This window comes from Zea mays, chromosome 8 (genome assembly GCF_902167145.1).
Source record: "Zea mays cultivar B73 chromosome 8, Zm-B73-REFERENCE-NAM-5.0, whole genome shotgun sequence".
Taxonomy (NCBI): domain Eukaryota; kingdom Viridiplantae; phylum Streptophyta; class Magnoliopsida; order Poales; family Poaceae; genus Zea; species Zea mays.
The window spans coordinates 11,593,126-11,603,116 of NC_050103.1; positions in this window are offsets into that span (position 1 = coordinate 11,593,126).

Genomic DNA, 9,991 nt, shown 5'->3' on the forward strand with positions numbered 1-9,991 from the left:
AGGTTTGCAAGAACCGAACCTCGGGAAAACAAATCCGCGTGTCACACTCTTTATTCGCTTGCGATTTGTTTTGGACCCTCTCTCGCGGACTCGATTATATTTCTAACGCTAACCCGGCTTGTAGTTGTGATTAATTTTGTAAATTTTAGTTTCGCCCTATTCACCCCCCCTTTAGGCGACTTTCAATTGGTATCAGAGCCTGGTGCTTCATTAGAGCCTAACCGCTCGAAGTGATGTCGGGAGATCACGCCAAGAAGGAGATGGAGACCGGCGACAAGCCCGCTACAAGCCACGGGAAAGCTTCATCGGGAGAGTCCCGCAACAAAGGGAAGGGGAAGGAGAAGAAACCCTCTTCCCACAAGTCGCATCGGAGTGGGGACAAGAAAAGAAGATGAGGAAGGTGGTCTACTATGAGACCGACACCTTATCGCCATCTACCTCCGGCTCCGACGCGACGTCCGTCACTTCTAAGCGCCATGAGCGCAAGAAGTTTAGTAAGATCCCCCTACGCTACCCCTGCATTCCTAAACATACTCCATTACTTTCCGTTCCATTAGGCAAACCGCCAACCTTTGACGGTGAAGATTATGCTAGGTGGAGTGATTTGATGAAATTTCACCTAACCTCACTCCACAAAAGTATATGGAATGTTGTTGAGTTTGGAGCACAGGTACCATCCGTAGGGGATGAGGATTATGATGAAGACGAGGTTGCCCAAATCGAGCACTTCAACTCCCAAGCCACAACAATACTCCTCGCCTCTCTAAGTAAAGAGGAGTACAACAAGGTGCAAGGATTAAAGAGCGCCAAGGAAGTTTGGGACATGCTCAAAACCGCGCACGAGGGAGATGAGCTAACCAAGATCACCAAGCGGGAGACGATCGAGGGGGAGCTCGGTCGCTTCCGGCTTCGCAAAGGGGAAGAGCCACAAGACATGTACAACCGGCTCAAAACCTTAGTGAACCAAGTGCGCAACCTCGGGAGCAAAAAGTGGGATGACCACGAGATGGTTAAGGTTATTCTTAGATCACTTATTTTCCTTAACCCTACTCAAGTTCAATTAATTCGTGGTAATCCTAGATATACACTAATGACTCCCGAGGAAGTAATCGGGAATTTTGTGAGCTTCGAGTACATGATCAAGGGCTCGAAGAAAATCAATGAGCTAGATGATCCCTCCACATCCGAAGCACAACCGGTCGCAGTTAAGGCGACGGAGGATAAGAAGGAGGAGTCTACACCGAGTAGACAACCAATCGACGCCTCAAAGCTCGACAACGAGGAAATGGCGCTCGTCATCAAGAGCTTCCGCCAAATCCTCAAACAAAGGAGGGGGAAGGACTACAAACCCCGCTCCAAGAAAGTGTGCTACAAATGTGGTAAGCCCGGTCATTTTATCGCAAAATGTCCATTATCTAGTGATAGTGACAGGGGCGACGGCAAGAAGGGAAGAAGAAACGAAAAGAAGAAATACTACAAGAAGAAGGGTGGCGACGCCCATGTATGCCGCGAGTGGGACTCGGACGAGAGCTCCTCCGACTCCTCCTCCGACGAGGACGCCGCCAACATCACCATCAACAAGGGCCTCCTCTTCCCCAACGTCGGCCACAAGTGCCTCATGGCAAAGGACGGCAAAAAGAAGAAGGTTAAATCCAAATCCTCCACTAGATATGAGTCCTCTAGCGATCATAATGCTAGTGATGAGGAAGATAATGTGCGTACTCTTTTTGCTAACCTCAACATGCAACAAAAGGAAAAACTAAATGAACTAATTAGTGATATCCATGAAAAGGATGATCTCTTGGATTCCCAAGAGGACTTTCTTATTAAAGAAAACAAAAAACATGTTAAGGTTAAGAATGCTTACGCTCTAGAAGTAGAAAAATGTGAAAAACTATCTAGTGAGCTAAGCACATGCCATGAGACTATAGACAACCTTAGAAATGAGAATGCTAATTTGCTAGCTAAGGTTGATGCAAATGTTTGTGATGTTTCAATTCCCAATCTTAGAAATGATAATGTTGATTTGCTTGCTAAGATTGAAGAATTAAACATTTCTCTTGCTAGCCTTAGGATTGAGAATGAAAAATTACTTGCTAAGGCTAAAGAATTAGATGTTTGCAATGTTACAATTTCCGATCTTAGAGATAAAAATGACATATTGCGTGCTAAGATTGTTGAACTTAATTCTTGCAAACCCTCTACATCTACCACTGAGCATGTTACTATTTGCACTAGATGTAGAGATGTTGATATTAATGCTATTCATGATCACATGGCTTTAATTAAACAACAAAATGATCATATAGCAAAATTAGATGCTACAATTTCCGAGCATGAACTTGAAAATGAAAAATTTAAATTTGCTCGTAGTGGGAGACGCCCTGGCATCAAGGATGGCATTGGCTTCCAAAAGGGGGACAATGTTAAACTCAATGTCTCTCCTAAGAAATTGTCCAACTTTGTTAAGGGCAAGGCTCACATGCCTCGAGATAATGAGGGTTACATTTTGTACCCTGCCGGTTATCCTGAGAGCAAAATTAGAAGAATTCATTCTAGAAAGTCTCACTCTGGCCCTAACCATGCTTTTATGTATAAGGGTGAGACATCTAGTTCTAGGCAACCAACCCATGCTAAGTTGCCTAAGAAGAAAACTCCTAGTGCATCAAATGATCATGACATTTCATTTAAAACCTTTGATGCATCATATGTTTTAACTAACAAATCCGGCAAGGTAGTTGCCAAGTATGTTGGGGGCAAACACAAGGGATCAAAAACTTGTGTTTGGGTACCCAAAGTTCTTGTATCTAATGCCAAAGGACCCAAAACCATTTGGGTACCTAAAGTGAAGAACTAAACTTGTTTTGTAGGTTTATGCATCCGGGGGCTCAAGTTGGGTAATCGACAGTGGGTGCACAAACCACATGACAGGGGAGAAGAAGATGTTCTCCTCCTACGAGAAAAACCAAGATCCCCAACGAGCTATCACATTTGGGGATGGAAATCAAGGTTTGGTCAAAGGATTGGGTAAAATTGCTATATCAGCTGACCATTCTATTTCCAATGTTTTTCTTGTAGATTCATTAGATTACAATTTGCTTTCCGTTTCTCAATTATGCAAAATGGGCTACAACTGTTTATTTACTGATGTAGGTGTCACTGTCTTTAGAAGAAGTGATGATTCAGTAGCATTTAAGGGAGTGTTAGAGGGTCAACTTACTTAGTAAATTTTGATAGAGCTGAACTCGACACTTGCTTAATTGCTAATACTAACATGGGCTGGCTCTGGCATCGCCGACTAGCACATGTTGGAATGAAGAACTTCATAAGCTTCTAAAGGGATAACACATTTTAGGATTAACAAATGTTCATTTTGAGAAAGACAGGATTTGTAGCGCATGCCAAGCAGGGAAGCAAGTTGGTGCTCATCATCCACACAAGAACATCATGACGACTGACAGGCCACTGGAGCTCCTACACATGGATCTATTCGGCCCTATTGCTTACATAAGCATCGGCGGGAGTAAGTACCGTCTAGTTATTGTGGATGATTATTCTCGCTTCACTTGGGTGTTCTTTTTGCAGGAAAAATCGCATACCCAAGATACTTTAAAGGGATTCTCGAGACGGGCTCAAAACGAGTTCGGCTTAAGGATCAAGAAAATAAGAAGCGACAACGGGACGGAGTTCAAGAACTCTCAAATTGAAGGCTTCCTTGAGGAGGAGGGCATCAAGCATGAGTTCTCTTCTCCCTACACCCCACAACAAAATGGTGTAGTGGAGAGGAAGAATAGAACTCTACTGGACATGGCAAGAACCATGCTTGATGAGTACAAGACATCAGATCGGTTTTGGGCCGAGGCGGTCAACACCGCCTGCTACGCCATCAACCGGTTATATCTACACCGAATCCTCAAGAAGACATCATATGAACTCCTAACCGGTAAAAAGCCCAATATTTCATATATTAGAGTCTTTGGTAGCAAATGCTTTATTCTTGTTAAAAGAGGTAGAAAATCTAAATTTGCTCCTAAGACTGTAGAAGGCTTTTTACTAGGATATGATTCAAACACAAGGGCATATAGAGTCTTTAACAAGTCCTCCGGACAAGTTGAAGTTTCTTATGATGTTGTGTTTGATGAGACTAACGGCTCTCAAGTAGAGCAAGTTGATCATGATGAGATAGGTGATGAAGAGGCTCTGTGCATCGCGCTAAGGAACATGTCCATTGGGGATGTGTGTCCTAAGGAATCTGAAGAGCCTTCAAATGCACAAGATCAACCATCCTCCTCCACGCAAGCATCCCCACCAACTCAAAATGAGGTTGAGGCTCAAGTTGATGAAGGAGAAGATCAAGCAAATGAGCCACCTCAAGATGACGGCAATGATCAAGGGGGAGATGCAAATGATCAAGACAAGGAGGATGAAGAACCAAGGCCGCCACACCCAAGAGTCCACCAAGCAATCCAACGAGATCACCCCGTCGACACCATCCTCGGCGACATTCATAAGGGAGTAACTACTAGATCTCGTGTTGCACATTTTTGTGAGCATTACTCTTTTGTTTCCTCTATTGAGCCACACAGGGTAGAGGAAGCACTACAAGATTCGGATTGGGTGGTGGCAATGCAAGAGGAGCTCAACAATTTCACGAGGAATGAGGTATGGCATTTAGTTCCACGTCCTAATCAAAATGTTGTAGGAACCAAAGGGGTCTTCCGCAACAAACAAGATGAGCATGGTGTGGTGACAAGGAACAAAGCCCGACTTGTGGCCAAGGGATATTCACAAGTCGAAGGTTTGGATTTCGGTGAAACCTATGCACCCGTAGCTAGGCTTGAGTCAATTCGTATATTATTGGCCTATGCTACTTACCATGGCTTCAAGCTTTATCAAATGGACGTGAAGAGTGTCTTCCTCAATGGACCAATCAAGGAAGAGGTCTATGTTGAGCAACCTCCCGGCTTTGAAGATAGTGAGTACCCTAACCATGTGTATAAACTCTCTAAGGCGCTTTATGGGCTCAAGCAAGCCCCAAGAGCATGGTATGAATGCCTTAGAGATTTCCTTATCACTAATGGATTCAAAGTCGGAAAGGCCGATCCTACACTCTTTACCAAAACACTTGAAAATGATTTGTTTGTATGCCAAATTTATGTTGATGATATTATATTTGGGTCTACTAACGAATCTACATGTGAAGAGTTTAGTAGGATCATGACACAAAAATTTGAGATGTCTATGATGGGGGAGTTGAAGTATTTCTTAGGATTTCAAGTAAAGCAACTCCAAGAGGGCACCTTCCTAAGCCAAATGAAGTATACTCAAGATATTCTAAGCAAGTTTGGGATGAAGGATGCCAAACCCATCAAGACACCCATGGGAACCAATGGGCATCTCGACCTCGACACGGAAGGTAAGTCCGTGGATCAAAAGGTATACCGGTCGATGATAGGCTCTCTACTCTATTTATGTGCATCTCGACCGGATATTATGCTTTCCGTATGCATGTGTGCAAGATTCCAAGCCGACCCTAAGGAAGCTCACCTTACGGCCGTAAAACGAATCTTGAGATATTTAGTTTATACTCCTAAGTTTGGGATTTGGTATCCTAGGGGATCCACTTTTGATTTGATTGGTTATTCGGATGCCGATTGGGCGGGGTGTAAAATAAATAGAAAGAGCACATCGGGGACTTGCCAGTTCTTGGGAAGATCCTTGGTGTCTTGGGCTTCAAAGAAGCAAAATTCCGTAGCTCTTTCTACCGCCGAAGCCGAGTACATTGCCGCAGGCCATTGTTGCGCGCAACTACTTTGGATGAGGCAAACCCTTAGGGACTATGGTTACAAATTAACCAAAGTTCCTCTTCTATGTGATAATGAGAGTGCAATCCGCATGGCGGATAATCCCGTTGAGCATAGCCGCACTAAACACATAGCCATTCGGTATCACTTCTTAAGGGATCACCAACAGAAGGGAGATATCGAGATTGCATATATTAACACTAAGGATCAATTAGCCGATATCTTTACCAAGCCACTTGATGAACAAACCTTTAACAAACTTAGGCATGAGCTAAATATTCTTGATTCTATGAACTTCTTTTGTTAAATTTGCACACATAGCTCGTTCATATACCTTTGATCATGTCTCTTTTATATATGTTATGACTAATGTGTTTTCAAGAGAATTTCAAACCAAGTCATAGGTGTATTGAAAGGGAATTGGAGTCTTCGGCGAAGACAAAGGCTTCCACTCCACTCCATAACTCATCCTTCGTCGTCACTCCGAGCAACTCTCCGTCTTTGGTATAATCTTCACTCTTATGTCTTTTACCAAAGGGGGAGAAAGTAACAAAAAGGGCTCTAATGACTCCGTTTCCTTTTTGGCGACTTATGCCAAAGGGGGAGAGAGCATGAGCCCAAAGCAAAAGGACCACACCACCACCCTAATTTTAAAACTAATGATTTTCTATTGGCAATTTCGAATTGGTATCTTATTGTGTTCAAAAAGGGAAGAAGTTAGTATTTTCAAAAGTGATATCTTAAAACCCTCTTGAACACTAAGAGGAGAATTTATTGAGGGGGAGTTTTGTTTAGTCAAAGGAAAAGCATTTGAAACAGGGGGAGAAAATGTCAAATCTTGAAAATGCTTCGCAAAATTCTATTCATTTACCTTTGACTATTTGCAGCAAAAGGAATTTTGAAAAGGATTTACAAAAGAATTTGCAAATACAAAACAAGTGGTGCAAGCGTGGTCCAAAATATCAAAAATTAAAGAAACAATCCATGCATATCTTATAAGTATTCATATTGGCTCAATTCCAAGTAATCTTTGCACTTACATTATGCAAACTAGTTCAATTATGCACTTCCACATTTGCTTTGGTTTGTGTTGGCATCAATCACCAAAAAGGGGGAGATTGAAAGGGAATTAGGCTTACACCTATTTCCTAATTGATTTTGGTGGTTGAATTGCCCAACACAAATAATTGGACTAACTAGTTTGCTCTAGTCTATAAGTTATACAGGTGCCAAAGGTTCACACTTAGCCAATAAAAAGACCAAGAATTGGGTTCAACAAAGAGAGCAAAGGGATAACCGAAGGCTGCCCTGGTCTAGCGCATCGGACTGTCCGGTGCACCACCGGACAGTGTCCGGTGCACCAGGGAACTCCAAGCCAAACTCTTCACCTTCGGGAAAACTCAGAGGCGCTCCGCTATAATTCACCGGACTGTCCGGTGTACACCGGACAGTGTCCGGTGCTCCAAGGAAGAGCGACTCTGAACTCGCCAGCTTCGGGAATCCGCTCCGCTATAATTCACCGGACATATCCGGTGTACACCGGACTGTCCGGTGAGCCAGCGGAGCAACGGCTACTTCACGCCAACGGTCACCTGCAGAAGCAATTAATGCGCGCTAGAGCGCGCAGAAGTCAGGCACGCGCGAAGTGGCGCACCGGACACTCTACAGTACATGTCCGGTGTGCCACCGGACATCCAGGCGGGCCCAGCAGTCAGAGCTCCAACGGTCAGAACCCAACGGCCTGGTGACGTGGCTGGCGCACCGGACACTGTCCAGTGTGCACCGAACTGTCCGGTGCACCATGCGATAGACAGCCTCCACCAAACGACTAGTTTGGTGGTTGGGGCTATAAATACCCCCAACCACCCCACATTCAAGTCATCCAAGTTTTCCAACTTTCAACCACTTACAAGAGCTAGGCATTCAATACAAGACACACCCAAGTGATCAAATCCTCTCCCAATTCCACAAAAGCTTTAGTGTTAAGTGAGAGAGATTTGTTGTGTTCTTTTGAGCTCTTGCGCTTGGATTGCTTTCTTTCTCATTCTTTCTTGAGATCAAATTCACTTGTAATTGAGACAAGAGACACCAATCGTGTGGTGGTCCTTATGGGAACTTTGTGTTCCAAGTGATTGAGAAGAAAAGCTCACTCGGTCCGAAGGACCGTTTGAGAGAGGGAAAGGGTTGAAAGAGACCCGGTCTTTGTGACCACCTCAACGAGGAGTAGGTTTGCAAGAACCGAACCTCAGGAAAACAAATCTGTGTGTCACACTCTTTATTCGCTTGCGATTTGTTTTGCACCCTCTCTCGCGGACTCGATTATATTTCTAACGCTAACCCGGCTTGTAGTTGTGATTAATTTTGTAAATTTCAGTTTCGCCCTATTCACCCCCCCTCTAGGCGACTTTCAGCCACTCAACCTCAACTGAAGCGGTCTGCTTGCAAGCCTTTCATGAAACAGCGCCACCTCCAAGTGAAAACACATATCCACTTGTGGCATATATCTCATCAGCATCAGATATCCAATTTGCATCACAATATCCCTCCAGTATTGTTGGGTACCCGGTATAATAGATGCCTAAACTCATAGTACCTTTTAGATAGCGCAGAACTATCTCAAGAGCAACAATTTTCTCCCCCACAAGAGAACATTTTTTGCAAATAAGAGGGTTTTGATTAAACATAAAAAGTCTAACTCTATAATTTTTTGAAATTCACAAGTGGTTGGTTGATCCAGTTGCTTTGGCCTTAATTTCTCCCCCTTTGGCATTAAGCACCAAAACAGGAGACCTTTTTGGCCCTTTAACCCCATGGCCTCACCAAAATGTCAAATAAGCACAAAAGGAAATGAGAGCACAAGGAAGAACTTAAGACAAGATATAGTAATACCGGAATGCAGTGGCAGCCCTTTCTTTGTCCAAGTTCTCTTTTCCCTTTCAATACAACTTTGAGACTATATCAAGAGGACTCAACAAACAAGTTAATCTGAAAGGAGTCAAGTTGTAGCACATCCTCCCCCTAAACATGTGTATCATTTGCATAAGGACTTGTGAGGTCTGGGGATGACTTGTACAACTTGAGTAACAAATATAAGCAATTAAAGACATTAATGCTTAAAGTAACATGATTAAAGGCATAGAACGCATGTATGCTATAGATCAATCCAAGTTACGTGAATCTAAGACATTTGGCTCACTATGCAACCTGCAAAACCTTTTCTCATCTAAAGGCTTGGTGAAGATATCGGCTAGCTGGGTCTCGGTGCTAATATGATAAATATCGATATCTCCTCTTTGCTGGTGGTCTCTCAAAAAGTGATGCCGGATGTCACTGTGCTTAGTGCGGCTATGTTCAACAGGGTTATTCGCCAATCGGATTGCACTCTCATTATTGAGAACACGTAGAGGGGGGTGAATAGGTGATTCTGCAAAATTCAACACTAAATAGCACAAACTTGGTTTATAAAATGTTAGTTAGATTATATCAAGTTGCTATAGCGAGAGCTCTTGAGAAGAAATCAATCACAGAGAAAAGCGACACAAGAGACACTATGTTTTTATCCTGTGGTTCGGCCAAGTATAACACTTTCCTATTTCCATGTTGTGGCGTCCCAATGGACGAGGGTTACACTCAACCCCTTTCAAGTGATCCAATGATCAACTTGAATACCATGGTTTTCTTACTTATCGTTGCTTTCCCATTTGTGAGGAATCTCCACAAGTTGGAGCCTCTCACCCTTACAAAGTTGATCACACAAATGCACAAGAGTAAGGGAGGGAAAGAAACACAGGCAAGAGTTGCAGCAAACACACGCACACAAGTCAAGACGTGAGCACACACACAGCGCAGTGAGTTTACAACTCAAAAGGTGCTCAAATCTCAAACGCGTTGATCTGATTGTGTGGTTGCGAAGTCTAGGCATCTTAGAATGTTGAATGGATGTTTGGTGTAGTGCTCCATGCGCCTAGGGGTCCCTTTTATAGCCCCAAGGCAGCTAGGATTCGTTGGAGTTCCATTTGGAAGGCAATTCTTGCCTTCTGTCCGGTGGCGCATCGGACAGTCCGGTGCACCACCGGACATGAAAAGTTCTTGTCCGGTGCCCGATCTCCTTCCTTTTCTGGCGAAACCGACCGTTGAGCCTTTGGTCCCCTTGGTGCACCTGACACTAGGGGTGGTAATGGGCCATT